At 35.4% G+C, this 21,441-nt stretch overlaps 1 long non-coding RNA gene across 1 annotated transcript; it reads left to right on the top strand.

The window, feature by feature from the left end:
* Positions 1-685: 685 nt before the first annotated feature.
* Positions 686-3,156, top strand: LOC135776152 (uncharacterized). Its single transcript, XR_010544078.2, has 3 exons — positions 686-1,448; positions 2,469-2,623; positions 3,045-3,156. It is a non-coding gene; the product is annotated as an uncharacterized lncRNA (long non-coding RNA).
* Positions 3,157-21,441: the final 18,285 nt, after the last annotated feature.

Raw genomic sequence — 21,441 nt, forward strand, 5'->3', positions numbered from 1 at the left:
TGCCCAGTAAAGTTCCCAGAACGTTATGAGACGGACGTGTTGTGGAGTTCCCTAAAGGGTTGGAGGACGTTATTTGGCAGACCTCCACGGAACATTCAGGACATTCTGGAAATGTTAAGGGGACCATATTTTATGTACACTTTACATTCCCATAATGTTCTTAGAACAACCCTGCTGGTGTTAAGGACGTTGCCCGGTAAAGTTCCCAGAACGTTCCGAGACGGACGTGATGTGGAGTTCTTTAAAAGGTTGAAGGACTTTATTTGGCAGACCTTCACGGAACATTCAGGACGTTCTGGAAATGTTAAGGGAACCATATTTTATGTAGAAATGTTATGTTCCCAGAACGACCCCGGTGGTGTTAAAGACATTGCCTAGTAAAGTTCTCAGAACATTTAAGACTCACCCACAACTTATCCAGAACCCCCAGAAAATAGCCATAACTCAAACAATATATAATTATACTGTGATATTGATCCGGTTGGTGTGGTGGAGGATAAAGGAGGAGATGGAGATCATGATGAATCCAAAATGATAATCTTTAATTAATATAAAACAAGGAACATGGAAACTGGTAAACAGCAAAACACACAACACATCACTATAAACAAGAACTGACCTAGACAAAGGGAAAAGCGGGGTATTTAGATAAAGGAGTGATGAGGGGGATGACTGTCCAACCCTATCTCACGGCGAATTCGTAATAATTCAAACGATTTAACCAAGTGGCTAAATCGTATGAAATCATACGAGCTGGCTCGTACGAAATCGTACGATTAGTTCATCGCATTTAACACAGCCCTGTGTTGCAGGGATTTCGTGCTAATTAATACGAATAGATTAAATCGTACTATACCATACGATTTTATTCATCGCATTCAAGAAGCGTGACCCGTAGCCAGAAAAAAACTCTGGGTGTGCATCTGAAAATCTGCGTGTGTCACAGGCAAGATAAGCAGAAACGCTGGGGAATTCAGGTGCTGTAAATCCGGTGGACAGGACTCATCTCGTTATAGATCAAGATAATTTATAAAGATCTTTAAACGAAGGATTGGAGTATCAGATAGTTGACATGGTAAGCAAGTTAGTTAATATTTTAATAAAAAAAAGGAAAAACGAAATAAAACGAATAGAATACATTATTGTTGTTGCGGTGTGTCACGTGACAATCATGACCCGTCGCCATGGACACAAGGGGTCAGATAAAATATTTTTAACTTACGCGTGAAAGGGTTGATTTTAAATATATATATATATTCTAAGTAAACAACAACAGCCCAAGTTTAGTACAAAAAAATATTGAAACTATAAATAAATATTCTGCATCAATTTTAGGTGTGCTACTGTGGGTGGCTCCGGCACACCCGTGGCTACGCCCCTGCCGTGACCCAAATCTCGTTCGCACATCATCGCGATATGTATCATCTGTTTACAAACGTCGCCACTCGGTGAGTATACTAAAAGTGTCTGTTTGTTCGATATTAAATTCATTATATGTTCTTTATTAATCCAGATCGGCTTCTAAATGTTATCTGAATTGTATTGGTCATCTATATTACATTCTTTCTTTTTGTTCAAAATAAGTTCAACACATAATCAAGCAGTGGGTGATTGATTAGCGCGTGATTAAAAGCTAGTCACGTTATCCTCGATCATTTTATTATATTCATATTTTTGGAATTAACTACCAATGTACTACTACTGTGGTATTGTGTGTTTATAGTACACAAATCGTACCATGTTTTTACCGCAGTTAGTCTACTTCTACTGTGGTATTTTGTAGTGCAGTAACAGCAAACCTTATGCTTTTACCACAGTAGTTCAGCCTTTTTATACATAGTAAAAAAACAGTAACACCAACAACATGCTTTTAATACATTTGATGTACAAATCTGAAATCTTTAGACATTCAGATCTTTCTTTTTTTGGTCAGTTTTATTATATTGCCGTTTTATTTATTTATTTATCTTATTATATAGTCTTATGATAGTGGGCGGATCTTGGGGTTTGTTGTAAATAGTTATACACATACAATGTTTAGTAAATAAAGAATTTAAAAAATATATCCCACTCACTCACTCTCCAACTCACTCACTCACTCACTCACACACTGACACACACAAGGTACCTGGATTCAGAACACGCCAGTGTAGTGCTTGCTACAAAGAAATTGGCGGTGCCTTCAAAACCTGCAAATACTGTGGAGTAAAGATTATACAAAAGAAAAACTTGAAAGCCCCAAAAGTAAATTTTGATGATCAGTGGGCAGCCAAATAAAAAAACATGCCAATTCTAACAAAATTATGAACTGTGAAAAAATATTTTTTTTTATTTATTATAATTATTACAACTACAATTCAGTTCAGTAAACAAAAAACTAATATTTATTTAAGGAGATAGTGGATAAGAGCATAGTTTTTCATTTGACTGTGTACTCTTGTTTAAAACATTTTGTTCTCTCTTCTCAGCTTCGTAAAATGGAATTACTGGACTTCTCTCCAATGCTCTATTACAACGCAGAGAGGCCAGCATCGCTCCACAAAAGTTTTTGTTAAAAACGTCAACGTTCAGAGGCATCACTCAGTACCAGTCATGCAGAAACTTTATGAGGCTGTTGTAAGAGGTATTTATTTGTACACATGCATTTACCAATTGAAAAGCTCTTTGAATTATAATGGTCTTTTTTCACAGACTGTGATGATGCATTTCCACAGTTATTAACATGGTAAATCTACAACATTTATGTTTATATATATTAATGATAATTCCCCTGTTTGATTCTAGCTATTCATAAAATGCCTAAAATAGCATGACCCTAACATAAGCCATATTTTATTAAAATTTTTTGTCACCAAATATAATTGTGAAACTTTTCAGCAATTTTATATTCACTTATACAAGAAAACATGAAAAATGTTTAGAATTATTCTGAGTGCCCTTATTGAGTATTTAGGTATTGAATGTGATGCTGGAGATTGTATAATTATTTTTCACTTTTCCTCAGTATAAAGTGTTTTATCATTCACATTTTTGTGTTAAAATAGATTAGCCTATCCCCTGTATGTCACTGATGCACTACTTCAAAGATGTGAGGACAAGAACATACACCTGCGAGTAGTCTTAGACATTGCCTGTGTTGTTGCCTTACAATTGCAGGAAAGTACCCCTTTTTGTGTGTAAAACTGAATTATTGTTTTGAGAAAAGACCTTTAACTCAAAATTATGTCATACTGTGTTCAATCAGAAATCAGGGGAGGGCATACCACACAACATCTCCTTAGACTTACCAGCATTTCATGTTTATGGGCACAAATTGCCCTGCCAGGTAATTCAAGGACTTTATAGGGATATCAGGACATATAACACACAACATTCACTCCCTGTTTGGCCTCAATTTGTCCTGTCTATGCACTGCAAAGCTGAAATTAGCCAGAAATGCCTAAAAATAATCTTTAATCTAACATTTTTCCAACCTGACGTTTGTCTAAACTTGTTTCAGAGATGCAATGTGTAAGACAATCCAGTGGAAACCGTTTATCTCAAATCTGTCTGGGTCAAACTAATCACTATAAGCAGAGGATTGTTATAACCAAATTGGTTTCCTTTGTTTCTTTTTATGCAGATTAACTAATTTGTATAATAATTACATTCATATAAAGTAATAAAAAGAACAGCTTTGCTATTTTTACAAATTAAAAGATAAAATACCATAAGATCACTATAAGCAGTAGGGTCATGCTTTGTGTACAGTATGTGATATTTTACCACTTTGCTTTAATCATAGATCAAGTACAGTACCAGATGTATTGATGGGTTTGGGCTCACAGACGGGGAAGGAATGGAAAGGCTGTGGTCTTTCTTCCAAAGATTTGCCAGAGTCACAAAGGAGATGACTCCATCTCATCGCCTTGACCTACTGATGCCCTTTTGCATTATGGACGGAGGAAATCAACTGACCTAGGTGTGTCTACTGCTGTATAACCTTTGAAAATTCTGTGCTGGTGGTTCACTGTTTATACATTTCATATTTTCTGGAGTGAAGCCGATCTCACACAAAATGGTAAGCATACTACATAAGTAGATTAAACTGTCTTTTCATCTTTTCAGAGGTGCAGCTCCTGCAAAGAGTAGACAAAGCAGAGAAAATATTGATTCTCGCTCCTCAAGAAGATATTTCATCTGTCATCAGATAGGTACCAGGTAAACAATGCACATAAGAAGCAGGTAACAATTAGTTGTAGATGGGAGAATATTACATTCCATTTATAAGTGCAATTTGCACAAGAGTATTTAGGATTGATGTGTGTCTTGTTTTCTGTTATTGTTGTTGTATAGTGTTGATTTCTGAAGAAGACATGGAGAGATGGAAAAAAGCTAGCCCAACTGAAACCAATAAGTAAGGAACTGAAGTTAAAGTCTTAAATACTGTAAGAATGTCATGAATACTATTAACAAAGAAATAGAAGTAACATGAAATAAATTACTTTATTATAAGTAACATGAAATTAATTACTTTATTAGCATGGTAGTGATGTCGTCTTTTCTTCAGAGACTCTGTCTATAGATGGAAAAGGGACTACATCATCAGACTGATTCAGTTCTACAAGTTCAAGTAAGAGTTTAATGTTTTAATGTAAGACTATGGTAATTACAGACGTCTTTAAAGGAAAACACCACCGTTTTTCAATATTTTACTATGTCCTTAGCTCAACTTAGATGAATTAATACATACCTATCTTTATTCAATGAATGCACTTTTAGTCTTTGTTAAGCACTTTGTGAATGTGTTGGCATTTAGCCTAGCCCCATTCATTCCTATGGCTCCAAACAAAAGTTTTATTTTGTGCCACCATACTTACTCGTCTAAATACCTGGAAGTGTTTGGTGGCTTTTAAATTCATCCCTGGAGCCATATGAATGAATGGGGCTAGGCTAAACGCTAATACATTCACAAGGCGCTGTACAAAGATTAAAAGTGCACGCATTGAAAAAAGATCGGTATGTATTAATTTGTATAAGTTGAGGTAAGAACATAGTTAAACAGGGCTATTCAAATTGTACACTGGAGTGCTGGAGCACTACTGAGTTTATGTACCATTAACCACCTGTGATTTTCTAGTGATCATGAAGACCTTGATTAGCTTGCTCAGGTGTGTTTGATCAGGGTTGGAGCTTAACTATGCAGTGCTCTGGGCCTCCAGGGTAAGATCTGAATAGCCCTGTAGTAAATTATTGAAAAACAGTGGTGTTTTCCTTTAAGTGCCTTGCTGATGTGCTTAAACGTGTGATTATAGTAATGGCATAGTTTTGAAGGAAACTGTCACCAGTGGTTATAAATTAAAATATTGCAGCATTATTGCAAATCTTCATGTGGTGTAATTAGTAATCTATTACCACCAAGGCCTTACTTGTAACATATGTTTGGTCAGGTGTACCACGGTAATGCTTTCTGCTTGCTAGCAACTGAACTTTTGTGCTGTACTTTTTGTAATGTGTAGATATTAGAATTGAGGACTCTGCTGAACATTGAGAAAAAATACCGTATTGGGAGAAGATGGCAAGAGTCTGATTCAAACTTCCAGTCTACCCTTAAAGATGTGGCTAGAACTGAATCAAGGGAGAGAGAGCAGTCCTCCTCCACCTGAGAAGAATATATCCAGGTATATCTACTTATAAGTGGATAATTAGATACAATATGACATTAGGTTTGAACTTAAAAAGGACTATAATACAAACTAATACATTTATTTTTCTGCATGCTTGTTTCCTAGCTTTGCTTCAGATGGGCAGGACATTGCCATTAGACTCTCCAAGCAGGTAGCGACAATTGATTTTCAGGAATCATGTGATCCATCTTGGCATGTCTACTTCTGCTTTGATGACACTGTAAGTATAATTACTTTACCCTAGTAACCACACAGCAGTCACTCTAGTAACCATCTGACAAACTAACTACCTGCAAATCATATTAGAAACCACCTGGTAACATAACATAGCATTTTGTTTTCTTTTGTCTTCTAGATTGAAGAAGATGATGTTTCGCGGAGTCTAAAAAAGCGAGGGATTGATGCCTTACATATGAAGACTCATGCAAAAGCTGCTCTCATTCAACACATCCAACAGCTGGAAAGAAAACTACATCAAGCCATTATGATGTTTCACCCACATGTATCAGACTTTGTTCCTGCAGACAACCCCCACATGTGTCAGGCCCTCCCCATGCCAAGCATACAGACACTGGTATACAATGATAAGAGTGATAATGATGACAATGTGGATAAATATGATAACTAGCACTACATATTTTTTTAATTTCTAGTCTGATATTGTATTCTGTAAAAAGAATGATGTAAAATGTATAGTATATGTTGGAGCATATCATAGAAACCTTTATGGTGGTTTAATATAATGTTCGCCTTACTTGTGCAAACATGATGTTTTACTAGGTCTGATTTATTTTAAAACGTAGGTACTGTTTTTAAGCACACATATTCACACTAGTCTGTGTGAGGACAAAATTGTGTGTTTACCATTGTGATGTTACTTATTTACTGTAATGTACAAATCTGGTCAATGTGTGTAAGGTGTTTTGTTTTTGTGAGCTAAGTTGAAATGACAAAGTATTGAATCTTGAATCCTTTGAAACAAATACTGTTAAAGTTTGTAAAAAATAAAATGTTTTCCAGAATGAGTTATAGTCATGATTTCAGCTATTGTCACAGCACACTTTAGAGGTCAATGAATAGTGATGAACTTAGTAAATGACTTATACAATGATTTTACAGTCATAATCACAAGACAGACTGCCACATACAGTAGGTTCTTACATAACCATATTGGCTTGAAATTCTCCCGAACTAAGTTGATGTGGATTAATACTTTTTTCTTCCCATTATATTTAGTATTATATAGTTTGTTGCTATAGTGGTTGCTATGAGGCTGCTATCACTGAAACCACGTAGCTTGCATGACGTGTTTTCTTTTTAAATGACATTCAAAATTAAATGACATACAAAACAAAAACTTGATAACTCAACAATAAAATCATTTTGAACAATTTCTATTTCGATCTGAGAAATTAGTTTTTTGGTAGCAGAAGGTTACAGAAGTGCATTGTGTTGAAGGCGGGGTTTGCGTGTTCTGCTGTTTCGGCGTTGTGGCTAGAGGGGATACAGCAACAGCAAACTCTCGCGGATGAGCGCTGTTATTATCCTAATCCTATCCCCAAAACCTAACCCTAAACCAAACATTTCACGCGATTTAAGACAAGTTGTATCACATCTAGACAGATTCGCTGTTTACATCCGAATTCTACCCCAAACTTAACCCTAAATCGCGTAGCTGTATCCCATCTAGCAAAAAACACTGTTTCTGCTAAAATATCTTTAAAAAACAACTTTTTTACATTTTCTTAACGTAGATCATCTAGATGCAGCCTAATTAATAGTTTGCCTGAACTAGGTGTTTATATATTCAGTAGATATATGTTTTTACAGCCCTACTTTGCAAACCAGAAAAACTACAATTTTAGTGCTGATTTGTATCAAGCTGCATTGCACACATGTAGGGAATTGTAGTTTTTTAAAAACATTTGTGTTTTTCTTATAATTGGAGGTTGTAAATAGTGAGTTGAGAGTACAGTAAGGTGTTTAGGGGGATTGTTAACACACTTATGCAATCAGATTTTAAATATCTAATTGTTAAATAGGTTTAAATAAATTTTAACCATATTTGATAGAGTCCCAAGTTGTTGACTATATTGACATTATAACTGAGGTCAAGAGCTCTCATTAAGAGTTTGTCCCATGTCTATAGCCCCTTTTGTTGCCTAATTATAAGCATTCAAAAATGCACCAAGGTGATGTTTTAAAGGGCCGTATTTCAAAGCAGGTGCCATGTAGATTCTTTATACTGACATATGTTATTCTGCAGGTCAAGACCTTTCTAACGATCTATTTGGCTTAGCTCTACAACAAACTTTTCATGTTCTCATTTCAAGTACACAAGCCATCTCAGGTGTAGTTTCAGAGAGCACTTTGAAGGCTCAATAAGGTTAGGGTTAGATAAAATAAAGCTGTTTGTTTGTTTCTGGCTTTGTAAACAGACCCCACACCTTGATGAATACCTTGGCCACACACACAAACTGTGCGTTTCTGTTTGGGCTTATATGCATAGACTATCTATTTATGTTAATGCTGCTATGATAATTAAAAACATACCATTAATAAATAAGACCATAGTCTGATGGGTAGTTGTCTCCGATTGTAGGCTAGTATGATTATTAGGTCTATTGGTTGTCAAAACCCAAATTAGCAAACATTATACACAATGTTTGCTACATAATGTACATAATGTTTGCTCTCTTGCATCTTTTGTAGCCTATTTATTTTTGTTTAAATGTTTTCTTTTGAGCTCAACTAAAAATTGTAAACAGGCCTATTTAGTTTATCCATTAGAGTACAATTCCCCTCCTTCCAAACCTGTCACTTTGAGAAACTGAATGCTTCAGCTATGTGTACAGTATAGGAAGCCTATGTATTGCTTCATGTTCCTTCTTTCTAAGCAGAAAGACAGGCCTGAGCAGTATGCAAACTATACCATGAATGTATGTGGATCAGGTGTGTCAGTCCAGTCATAAAAATTCTGCCCACATAAAAGTACTAAAGTAATTTATAGTAAATACCCATACTATAGTAAAGTGTAGTATACAGTATATATTATTTAAAACTTTGTTAATGAATGCTACAGCATACTGCAGAGTAATAAATACACTTTAAAAACAGATGTGTTAAAACAACACAATCAGTTTTATTATAGGAACACCACATTTTGTTACTTGTGTTGTCACTTTAATTTTAACACAAAATGTGAAATTACTTAATCATTCCAAAAAATTCCTTACAACTGAGCATAGCTAGTTTTTTAACTCTTTGTTGTTGGTCTCAATTTTTTGTATTACTTTCAATTCATATATAAATATATATTTCTGTCATGATGGTTCATTCATAACATTAAAAGTGGTCATAGAGATTTGCTTCAACTTCATCTGTATGATGGAGGAAAATAACTTTGATAAAGCAGATACACATAACATCATCATCCTCATCATTATATTTAAAGTTGTTTAAATTGTACTGTTCAGTTGTATATCAAAGTATCCACGAGTATCACTACTGCTCTGACATAAACCAACTTTTCGATATCCAATTTGCCAAATGCCCCTCAGTGACAGCAAGACTGCGAAAAAGAAGTGAAAGTTATGTAAACTATTTAATCATAACATGAAATCGAACTTTGACTCACTGTATTGAAAAGTATGGTGAGGTCCTTGCCAACACCCAACCATACCGAACCATTGATAAAAGATAAAAACATCAGGCTACTTATCATTTACAACCTGTGGCCTAAATTCAGTACAATAGATATTAATTGGTCCCCACATGTCCCAGGTAAAGGGACCACACTTATGTGCCAACAAATGACAACAATAAATACAAATTAGAGTGAATTAAAAATCTGTTTTATTCTTATAAGTGTAATCATTACAATACATTTGCATGAAAAAGATTAAATGGCACCTAATACATAAAAAAAAAAAAATGTGTGTGTGTTTGTAGGGATGGGGTCATGAACAAAGTAAAAACAACTCAAAGTTAAAACATAAAACATCTTGTGTAACTAGCATGTTTCCTATCACTGATGCAGTGCTACAGGCTGTTTGCATGGTGTCTTGACATGCAGTGTGTGAACATGATTGGCACACTGTGCACTGTGACCATGAACGCCACTTCTCTGAAGCATTCTTCTTCCTGTCATCGAAAGGACTTGGCAGTTACAGCACAAATGGCCTCCATCTATCAAAACAAATATATTTAAGTCAAGCCAGTTAGTTGAATTAATACTCATGAGCATATTTTAAGTAACATTTCAAAGGCAGTTTATTCATTTGTAACTATTGCCAAATTAAAATGTGGGTATTGCTGACGCTCAATCATAAGATACAAGCAGGTCAACAAAGAAGAATTCCTGGGGCACATTTTAGAAAGCGGAAACAAGGAAAACTCTGGGTTTTCCATTTCAGAAATGTATGTAAATCAAACATGATTCAGAAGAATCATCAATTCAAAAAAATCTCACCACCACTTTAGCATAACTAACTGTAATGCCATACCTCATACAGTCGTAGGTTGGCCTGTTCTAGCCATTCATAGGGAACATCATTTTAAAAGCAATTGTTGGTGTGTTCACCTTCTATCTCTGTTTGTAATTTAAGACAATGTCCTGGACAACACCCTTTAAGATGTTTTTATACATTAGGTCCCAAATGTATGTACAGAACTCTGTTTATGTATTCTGCACGTTCTGCCTGGAAACTGCCCCTTGAAAGACTTACAAAGTGAATCTAGTTTAATGCTGTTAGATCCTAAATGAAAAATTTGGAGGCTGATTTGTCACAATGTGTCACTGTGTAGTGGATTGTTTCCCTTTTAAAATGTTTTGGTCTATGGTTCTGTTCCAATATCTGTTCTTGTTAAAGTATTGTAATCTGTTGAAACTACCTGTTTTTATACATGTTGCTGTCTCCAAACCAGGTCTACTTGCCCTGGTCTACTATGAGGAAGAGCTTATTATTCACAATGGGACATAAAAATCAGCACAATTTGAAAAGATACCTTAATCTGCAGTCATCACGATAGCTACAGTAGTGGCTGTTTCTGAGGACTTTTCTTCCAGCTCTGTACCTAAAGAACATAAAACATAATAACAACTTTCTTAATACAACATTTGAATCTAAATTACAAATTCATAATGCAATGTGTCAACATTTATACTGTCAATAGTTAATTAGTAAATTGTAGGTTAAATACAGATACAGTACCATTCATTGTTTGCATCTAAATATCAACATCCAATTCAAAGTGTAAAATTATCAGAATACCAACCATATAGACCATTTTGCAAGACGTAAACAACACTGGTCCAGAAACACTTCCTGTTTCAGTTTGTAACTGTTTTCTTTATTTCACACATTAAGAAAACATCTTAAAAATGTTTCTTTAACTTTTTGATTAAGTTTTATATGTCCTGTTGGTTGTATTTTATCCCAACGTTTATGTTGTGTTAAAAAACTGATACAGGAAGTGCTTCTGGACCAGTGTTGTTCACATCTTGCAAAATGGTCTATAAAAGATGTTAAATGTCCCCTTATGCTTCTTAAGTTTAATGTTATATATTTATTTAAAGATAAAATAAAAACATCTCAGTGTACCTTCTGCGTCCATTGCCTCTGACATTCCTTCTGCTTTGTCAGTGGAGTTGCATTGTGCTGCATCTAATTATGTATAGGGAAAAAAAGAAACACTTAGAAGCATAACAAATAACTGGTCTTTCTGCATCACAGAGCAGTATTAATGGAGAAATATAATTTTATAGATAAAATTCAACTGTTGCCAAGGGCCATCACAATCACTAGTCAAATTCAACTAAACAGCTATAGGATATTCTGGAGAGGTGCCTTTTTAGAAAATGTGTCCACTGTAATGAGGAAACTGCAACTGAGAAATAGTGTTACATCCCTTACAAACTGTCATAGACACATACAGAATCTATAACCTGAATCTGTTTCAATTGAATTACATTTAATTTTTAAAGTGCCAATTCATAACAAAGTGACCTCACAGCACTTTTCAAACAGAGTAGGTCTAGACCATACTGTACTCTTTATATTATTAGGCTACAAACTCTCAGAAAAAAGGTACATGAAGATACAAAAGTTGACATTGGGGCAGTACCTTTTCAAAAAGTACACTTTTGTACCTAAAAGGTATACATTGGTACCGCCAAGCTACATGCTGGTACCTCATAGGTACATATCTGTACCTAACTGGTACATTTTAGGACCTTTTCAAAAGGTAGTGTACCAGTGACAAAAAGGTACAACTTTTATACTTTTTTTCTGAGAGTGCAATGGCAACTTCCTTTTAATATGCAGCAACCTCGAGCAGAACCATGGTTCAGAATGGACAGCCATTTGCCTCGACTGGTTGGGGTGAGGAGACATGGAGAAATACAGTGGCCAGCACTCTAAAAATGGCTGGGCTCAAAAATGTTGGGTAAATATTGGACAGAACACACTACTGGGTTAATATTGACCCAATGCTGGGTTGTTTTAACCCAACTGCTGGGTTATTATACCCCATGGTTGCATAACAACAATCCAGCATTTGTTCTTTTCAATATTTACTCGTTATGGGTCAAAACTTAACCCACCCAGTGCTGCACTATACAAAGACTCACATGTAGGCCTGTATTATTGTTAAGTTAACTTATTTTTCCCACTTTGCATAGAGCCAAATGATTGGCCGAAACTCAGCTGGAGAAACAAAACCACTGTTAATCTCACTTACTGATTTCAAATGAAATCTCCTCAGCCGCTTGCAAAATGGCCTCCAACTGCTTCCTTCCACAATAGGATGGCTTTTTGAAAGTAAGGCTGTTGGGCAGTCCTGCAACTTTAACTGTCATGCCTTGATTTACCAGGGGAGCCTTCCAGTACCTCCGGCATCCTCTGAAAGACACGGGCAAACACATGCATGTACATGTTACACATTGTAACACAGTCGGACAATTGTGACTCTCCTATCCTGTTAAGAGCCAGTGTATCAGCTGTAAACAGTCATTTTGGTAATGTGTCATAATCTTATGGTTGATGGACACAAATAAGTTATTGATTTGATAATAATGCCATGAAATCAGGAAGGTATATTAGGTTATCAAGACTTAAAAAGTGTTTGAACATATGCTTACTATAATTTTGGTTAAACAGATCTTGCACTTTTCTCAGCAGTACATTGACCTCAACTCTGGTTCTCGGTGTTGCGGCTGAGGAGCTGGCTACAGATGTAACAACAGACAACAATCAATTTTATAAAACTATATTATGTATATAGGCACTATTACAGACCTGAGTCCATTTATGTGGATATACAGATATTTTATATAACCAATATTACCTTTGAAATGCAGTGCAAAGTTCACTGTGTCTGTTGAGTCCAGGAAATCGCTCGTTTGGTCATCTTTTTCAGCTGAAAAAAATTGGAAATAAACATGTTAAAACAAAATGCTAAAAGTGATTGAAAGTAAGGACTTGGAAATCTATGAACAGATAAAAATACACATTTATTAAAGCAACTTAAGTGTAAATAAAAAATTAACCAAATGAATAAGAAAACTGAAATATAATTAACTTTACCAGTGGAGGATTGAACATTTGTAGAATTTCTTCAGCCTCCCTGGTAGCTGCTTCAAGTTCAGCATTGTCAGCTTTCATGTCAAGATGCTTTGAAATAGTTGCAGCTTCCTGGCATAACTGGTCAAAACCTGAAGATGCCATATTGAAGAAAAGAAAGAATGCAAAGAGAAATAGGCAAAACAAATTGAAAGAGGGACAAACAGAGAGAGGGGGGAGAGTGAGAGAGAGTGAGTGAGTGAGTGTGTGTGTATACGTAGGAGAGTAGGGCTGTGCTAAATAATCGTCTGCGATTCTCATGCGTGTTTCATCAGTAAAGCCGGTTCCGTGATTAGAAGTAAATCGCCATCAGCTGCTTTCAGATGGAGCGGCATTTACTACACAGACATGTTGTTCACAGAGAAGCTAGGCAAAACCGGGTTTAAAATCGAGGAAAATCGACTCCGACAATCTATCCAATTTTGCCTAGCTTCTCTGTGAACTACGGGTCTGTGTAATAAATGCCGCTCCATCTGAAAGCAGCTGATGGCGATTTACTTCTAATCACGGAACCGGCTTTACTGATGAAACACGCATGAGAATCGCAGACGATTATTTTGCACAGCCCTATAGAAGAGTGAGTGAGTTGGAGAGTGAGTGAGTTAGTAGGAGAGTGAGTTGGAGAGTGAGTGAGTGAGTAGGAGAGCGAGTACGAGAGCTTTTGCAAGTGATGGCTCTTAAAAGAGCCGTTGGTTTAAATGTTGTGGAGCGTGTAGATGGAGGAGCATGAGATGTATGTGAAGAAACTGCAAGACAAAAAAAATTGTGAATTACAAATTTTGGATATTTTTTAAATTCTTTATTTACTAAACATTGTATGTGTATAACTATTTACAACAAACCCCAAGATCCGCCCACTATCATAAGACTATATAATAAGATAAATAAATAAATAAAACGGCAATATAATAAAACTGACCAAAAAAAGAAAGATCTGAATGTCTAAAGATTTCAGATTTGTACATCAAATGTATTAAAAGCATGTTGTTGGTGTTACTGTTTTTTTACTATGTATAAAAAGGCTGAACTACTGTGGTAAAAGCATAAGGTTTGCTGTTACTGCACTACAAAATACCACAGTAGAAGTAGACTAACTGCGGTAAAAACATGGTACGATTTGTGTACTATAAACACACAATACCACAGTAGTAGTACATTGGTAGTTAATTCCAAAAATATGAATATAATAAAATGATCGAGGATAACGTGACTAGCTTTTAATCACGCACTAATCAATCACCCACTGCTTGATTATGTGTTGAACTTATTTTGAACAAAAAGAAAGAATGTAATATAGATGACCAATACAATTCAGATAACATTTAGAAGCCGATCTGGATTAATAAAGAACATATAATGAATTTAATATCGAACAAACAGACACTTTTAGTATACTCACCATGTGGCGACGTTTGTAAACAGATGATACATATCGCGATGATGTGCGAACGAGATTTGGGTCACGGCAGGGGCGTAGCCACGGGTGTGCCGGAGCCACCCACAGTAGCACACCTAAAATTGATGCAGAATATTTATTTATAGTTTCAATATTTTTTTGTACTAAACTTGGGCTGTTGTTGTTTACTTAGAATATATATATATATTTAAAATCAACCCTTTCACGCGTAAGTTAAAAATATTTTATCTGACCCCTTGTGTCCATGGCGACGGGTCATGATTGTCACGTGACACACCGCAACAACAATAATGTATTCTATTCGTTTTATTTCGTTTTTCCTTTTTTTAATTAAAATATTAACTAACTTGCTTACCATGTCAACTATCTGATACTCCAATCCTTTGTTTAAAGATCTTTATAAATTATCTTGATCTATAACGAGATGAGTCCTGTCCACCGGATTTACAGCACCTGAATTCCCCAGCGTTTCTGCTTATCTTGCCTGTGACACACGCAGATTTTCAGATGCACACCCAGAGTTTTTTTCTGGCTACGGGTCACGCTTCTTGAATGCGATGAACAAAATCGTATGGTATAGTACGATTTAATCTATTCGTATTAATTAGCACGAAATCCCTGCAACACAGGGCTGTGTTAAATGCGATGAACTAATCGTACGATTTCGTACGAGCCAGCTCGTATGATTTCATACGATTTAGCCACTTGGTTAAATCGTTTGAATTATTACGAATTCGCCGTGAGATAGGGTTGGATCCTCCTGAAATGAATGAAATAAGAATCATCATGTTTTTCTGTGCAGAGACGACCAAGTCAAACGTAAGCAATCCAAGTTCAAGTTTTTTGCCCAGAATAAAAGCGTAGTGTCAATAAAATCATTGTATATATCATTTACAGCAGCAATCTTAAATTTGTAAGTTTTGTCATTTTTATGGGCATGAATACTTTGAAGCTTTATAACACGACATTAGCCTTCACAGGTGGGGTCACAAATGATTCTGACTCTGACATTGAACCAAATGTGTTAACTTACCTGAATAAAATGCTGGAAGCAAAACTGAATGAGAGATATGTCAATAAAGCTGTGAACAAAGTGTCCATCTTCTTTAAGTTGTTCAAAATTATCCATCCAAAACTGTATGCACTGGCTTCTCAGTGTCAACCACCATCGTTCTATTCTTTGGTTTTCAGTGCTTGGACCAAGTGTGACACATTCTCCATTTGCAGTTTCTTTGAGAAATGTTTGCATGTCTGCCATATGAGTATTTTCAGTTCCATAGTCAATTCTAATTCTTTGTGGGCATCCGTTATTTTCATCAACAGCATTTACGAAATATCCTGCCATTATTCATGGGTCATTGTTAGTTTTGTAAGCCTCAAGCCAGATGATTTTTCTGGAAAAACCATCAATGCATCCATTTATACATATTCCGTAAGGTTTTAATTTGTCATACCCGTCAATATGCCAAACATAATTTGGCCCGCGACTGGTATATACGCGTCAACGTAGGCGACCTCTTCGAACGAAGATCCACACCTTCTAAAAGTCCATCTAAAAGTCGCATTAATTGGCGAACCGTTTCTCGGTCTGTAATAATCCCAGACATCCAACATTTCTGGTGCATCCACCGATAGCCATGTTGACGCCCTGATGCCTGAAGCTGTTGGTGTATAAAATATGCCACTTCTGCATCATCTGTTTTGTTGCGTCTACGCCACAACCGATTCCTCTGTAACGTTCTTTGAAGAGTCCGGAGGCTTAGCTTTACGTTGTGTGAATCTTCCAATGAAATCAGGATCTCTCTATTTGTGAAACCACAACGAAAATAATACTCTATAATGTTATCCATGACCATACGCAAGATCCAAATGATTAATTGTGAGAAACTATGTCAGAATTATGAAATATATGGCATATTTCTGTAGAAAAATACAAGAATTGCAAGGGAAACAAAGTCGTAATTCTGAAATAAAAAGTCAGATTTTTAAGATGTAAAGTCAGAATTCTGAGATGTAAAGTCAGAATTTTATTTACTTCTTTTTACAACATGGCGGAAACGGGCTTCCATATGTTTCCCCTATGTTGCTAGCTACTTTAGACCTCTTCTTAAAAATGATACATTTATTTTATAATCTAATCTAATAATTTTTTAACAAAGATGACGGTGTTGACATGTTATGGTTGTCACAGTAGCAGTGTTCAAACATATGAACAAGTTTAAGAGAAAATAGCTAACATACAGGAGCTTGAGTGATCTTGAAGCATGCAGTAGAGCTGAAGGTTTGAAAATGGGGTCCTCAGGAATGCAGTTGACCCTGTAGTTGTCTGATTTTATTGCTTTTTATAAATATCTGATGGTGGTGACGAATATGTGGGACACATTTTGAGCAATCACAAAATAATAGTAAATATTGTTCAAAACTCACTGTTTGTAGTTTTTAATACATATTACAATGTGCTCTTTCATGTGGTAAATATATTATTCAATTCAATTATTACTTTTGGCTTTTTTTAATCAAGTTGAAATGATTATCTCTTAACAGCTGATTTTTTTAGGCAATGGGCCAGCATATTCATTAAATTAATAAAAAATAAATCTATAAAAGAACCTTACATATGTGCATAAGACCCCCTGATTATAACATTGATTCTTTTTCTTCATGAAAATGTTATTAATTTCCAACAGAATTAGCACTTTTCTTAGTGGGACATGTTTTTGCCAAAGTTTCAAGAATCAGTGATAAGTTTTTGTCCAATTCGTTCACCCAACTTGCCAAACTGAGTAATGTGAACAAGCAATAAAAAAAAAAAAACAATGGTCGGAATGGTTCCCAGCATGCATTGCGACATGTTCACTTCTTTGGTTAGCTTTTACTAAAATAGATGCCTGATGAATTTGTCGACTAATAAGCATTTAATAAGTTGTTTTGGATAAGACAATCTGCCATCAAAGATTTATTATCGGGTCTTTATTAACAGCGTGTGCATTAAATTTAAGAAGGAACATCTACCTGCAGGTACTTATTAAATTGCATTTTTACCATTTGTTCTAGAAATATTTATTTGCATTTCATTCAAAACTTACAGTACCTTTGATGTTACTGATGTACCAAGTATTCTGGCACTAGACACTAAAACTGTTGCCAAACTTTAGAAAGTGAATGTTCTTAAGCATTATCATAGGAATTATACTTTCAGTTTTTTTAGTTTTATATTTGGATCAATAACGAAAGGTCCTAAATATTTTTTAAGAATCTATTATGGATGTTATGCATCATTTTGACTCTGTATGGACAGTTGCCCCGCCTGCCACAAGTTTGAGATACTAAAACAAAATATGAGTATTTACGATTACTGAATTATGTACTTAACTAACTAAATGGGTTTCATAGAACAAAGTGTCATAAATGTATCAAGTTATTTTTATAGTAATGCCCCAGACACAAAAACATGCATGTCATGTCATTGAACTGTTTAAAATGACCATCACTTCACATTTGTTTATTCAGGCATGTGATTGGCTAAGGACAAAAAAGCAGGAAAATATATTGAGACCCCCCCCCCACACACACGCCAATCAAACTGGTGGCGGATCTATACGGATAGTAAAGTAGGACCCATAAATTAATTAATAACAACTTATTTGAACAAAAAAACACATTTTAATTTATTTTACAGCTAGATGTGCAACATGCAACTTTTTTGTACAGTATGACACATAACAACTTATTTGGTGGATGTGTAACAGTGGGAATCAAAAGCAAGTGTCTTGTCCACTGCTCCATCACCACCTCTCTCTATATCAACAACCATGATAAAAATATGTTTTAACTTATTTTTGTTTTGCATTTTTACACAACTTTAACAGCTAAATGTGCAACATGCAAATGTTCATGTCAAAAGAAGGCCTATTTTGCCGACATCCAAATAAAATGTAGGCAATGGCATAAAGAACTAAAGGCATGGCTACTTTTAATTTTATACTTTAAGTAAATTTCCAAGCCTGTACTTTGATACTTTTACTTGAGTAAAGAAGTTAAATCAGTACTTCTATTTTTACCAGAGTATTTTTTTAATACAAATATCTGTAAAATGTGCTACACAGGACCATTAGTTATAATAAAGTGTCTTAAAGGTTTTTTTTTAGACCCCTGTAGATGAGTAACTTTGTTAGCGGTTGACACTAATAAATAGAAGTAATTGTACAAAAAAGTGCAGGTGCTATTTATTTTAATCAAACTGGTCAACCTTTAAACTTTAAACACACAAAACCTTTGAAACAAACGATGATCCAGAGGCCGTTTCTCAATCCTAAGTCTGCAGCCTTCCGGAGGTCGCATTTCTAAGCTGCATACGTCATCAAGAGTCACAATATTAACAATAATGAAGTTTACTATTATTCTTAGTTAATCGTAAATTGTTGTAATATGTTTATCAGGGCTTGACATTAACTTTTTGAGGAACTTGTCCTTCGGACAAGTAAATTTGTGTTTCACTTGTCCATGCACAAAAGTCACTTGTCCGGGTAAAGATTTATAATATAATGTATTTTTTGTGTTTTGCTAATCAGTGGCAGAGCAAGGGATTTTTCATAGGGGTGGCCAGGCAGGGGCAAGCAGTTACTGGGGTGGCATATAAAATCTCTATCATCCAACCTTAAAATACTTTTAAGTATTATAGTGTGTTAATCAGAATAATGTATAACATACAATTGCTACAATAATTAAATTTTTATTAAAATGAATTGAGATTTACATACAATTTATAGTCATAATTCAACCTCCATGTTTTTTAAACTATTTAATCAAATAAAACTTTTGAAATTTACTTTGAAACCAGAATTTATATCTCCCATTGCTGAAAAAACTAGAGACCAGAAAATCATGTGAATTTTGAAGGCTACTTTAATGTATTTTACTAAGATTTGTGTGGCTGCTTCTTGCTACTCTTTCTGAAGAAGGATGCTATATCTGCTGCCTTTCTCTTCATTTTTCCCTCATTTCAATGATTGTCTGACATTAAAACACTAAAGCAAAACATTAAAACATTACCATGTTTTTAAAAACTTATTAGGGTAGTGTATCTAGATTATCTGTTATATATAAAATCAATCTTAATCCTTGCATTTACGCTGTAATGTTCGTGTGGGATTTTTAATGTACAGTGACGAACTCTGTCAGATTAAAATCGGCTGTCACGCGGCGCAAACACACACAGAGGCGCGCTGAAAGAGAGATTCTCATTATAGGTATGATGACAAAATTTTCAAAAACCCCAATACTCAAAATGTATCGCATGACTAGTCAGAGCAGACATTCCCATTTACAAAGATACCAGGATTGTAAAAATCTGTTGAGTATTGAGAAAGTTATGCTATTTTTAATATTAGAAATCAGAGGAAAAAGTTATATATGGATGTCTATGGAATGTGTGTGACCGAAATGCTGCGTATTCACATGTTTTTGGTTGTAACTTTCTCATTTTATCAGATATTTGCATGAAATTTTAACAGAAAGTAGAATTTTGTTAGTACTTTCAAAATAAGTTATAAACTTTTACTGTTTTACTTGGAATGGGCATCAAACTTTAGTTGGAATGTGCATCAGACCCATGGTAACCATGTTTTTTAGAATGATTCCTGCAAGTGGACGTTCTAACAGAACGTTCACTGTAGTCTATTAAAGGCGCTCTAAGCGAATAATGTGCGGCGTCACTTCCTGTTGATGTTTGAACTGTTTTCAAACAGACAGAGCGTAGCTAACTCCTCCCCCTCCCCCTCCCTTCCGTGCTTTCATGAACGCGCCCAACCCCCACCCCCAAATCCTTCTTGTCGTTTATTGGCTGGAATACTTTGTTTGGTTTTGTGCTGCTAGGTTTGGCCATTTGTTGATATTGCCGTTTGTGAAGTCTGGGCTGTCTACAGAGATCGCGTTTTTTTACAGTTTGATCAGCGGACAGGCAGCAAGCAGATAGTGAGGAGATGTTTCCGGTATGTAACAAAAATGTTTTATGGTCTAAAACGCTTCAATTCGCTTAGAGCACCTTTAATAGATACGTGACTACCAAATTTCCGCGGTTTATTTAAATACCTTCTCCACCATAGACTTAAGAGAACAATGTTTCAGGACCAAGATAAAAGATATTTATTTTGGTCCATCTACCTTTCATTAGAGACCAGTGCCCGGTTGCATGAAAGTCCTTAAGCTAAGAAATCCCTTAAATATAAGGTTAAGGGTACCCTTAATAAAAAATGGGTTGCAAGAAAAACCCTTAAGTGAACCTTAAGGCTGTCAATAAGTATTTACCCTTGAATGCTGAAGTATTACCTTAAGTTCTGCTATGCGTTGCTACAAAGTCCTTAAGTCCCATTTTCCCTTAAAAACTTAAGGGACTAAAACAGGTCCCTTAACGTCACACGCGATGGCTGATTTTATGGTTTTTTTAAGAAAATGAAGCACAAACGCGCATTTCTAACAATCGAAATAATCCCTAGAGAAAAGTGATGCGCATTTATCAAAAGAATGGCGGTTTGATCGTCTGTCAAAATAAAGTGTTTCCAGTTTGAATTACTTTGAGTATTCATGCATGCGGCACTTTACAGTCTGTTATTTGCGATGTTTCATTGTACACAAATTCGCCGTCTGTTGAGCTGCGTGCGTTGATTTGTTTACGCTGTGAGATTTTGTAACCGTAGCAACTGCTTCTCCGCTGCCGTGTTTTGGCAGAGACTATCGT

Source organism: Paramisgurnus dabryanus, chromosome 21, assembly GCF_030506205.2.
Source record: "Paramisgurnus dabryanus chromosome 21, PD_genome_1.1, whole genome shotgun sequence".
Taxonomy (NCBI): domain Eukaryota; kingdom Metazoa; phylum Chordata; class Actinopteri; order Cypriniformes; family Cobitidae; genus Paramisgurnus; species Paramisgurnus dabryanus.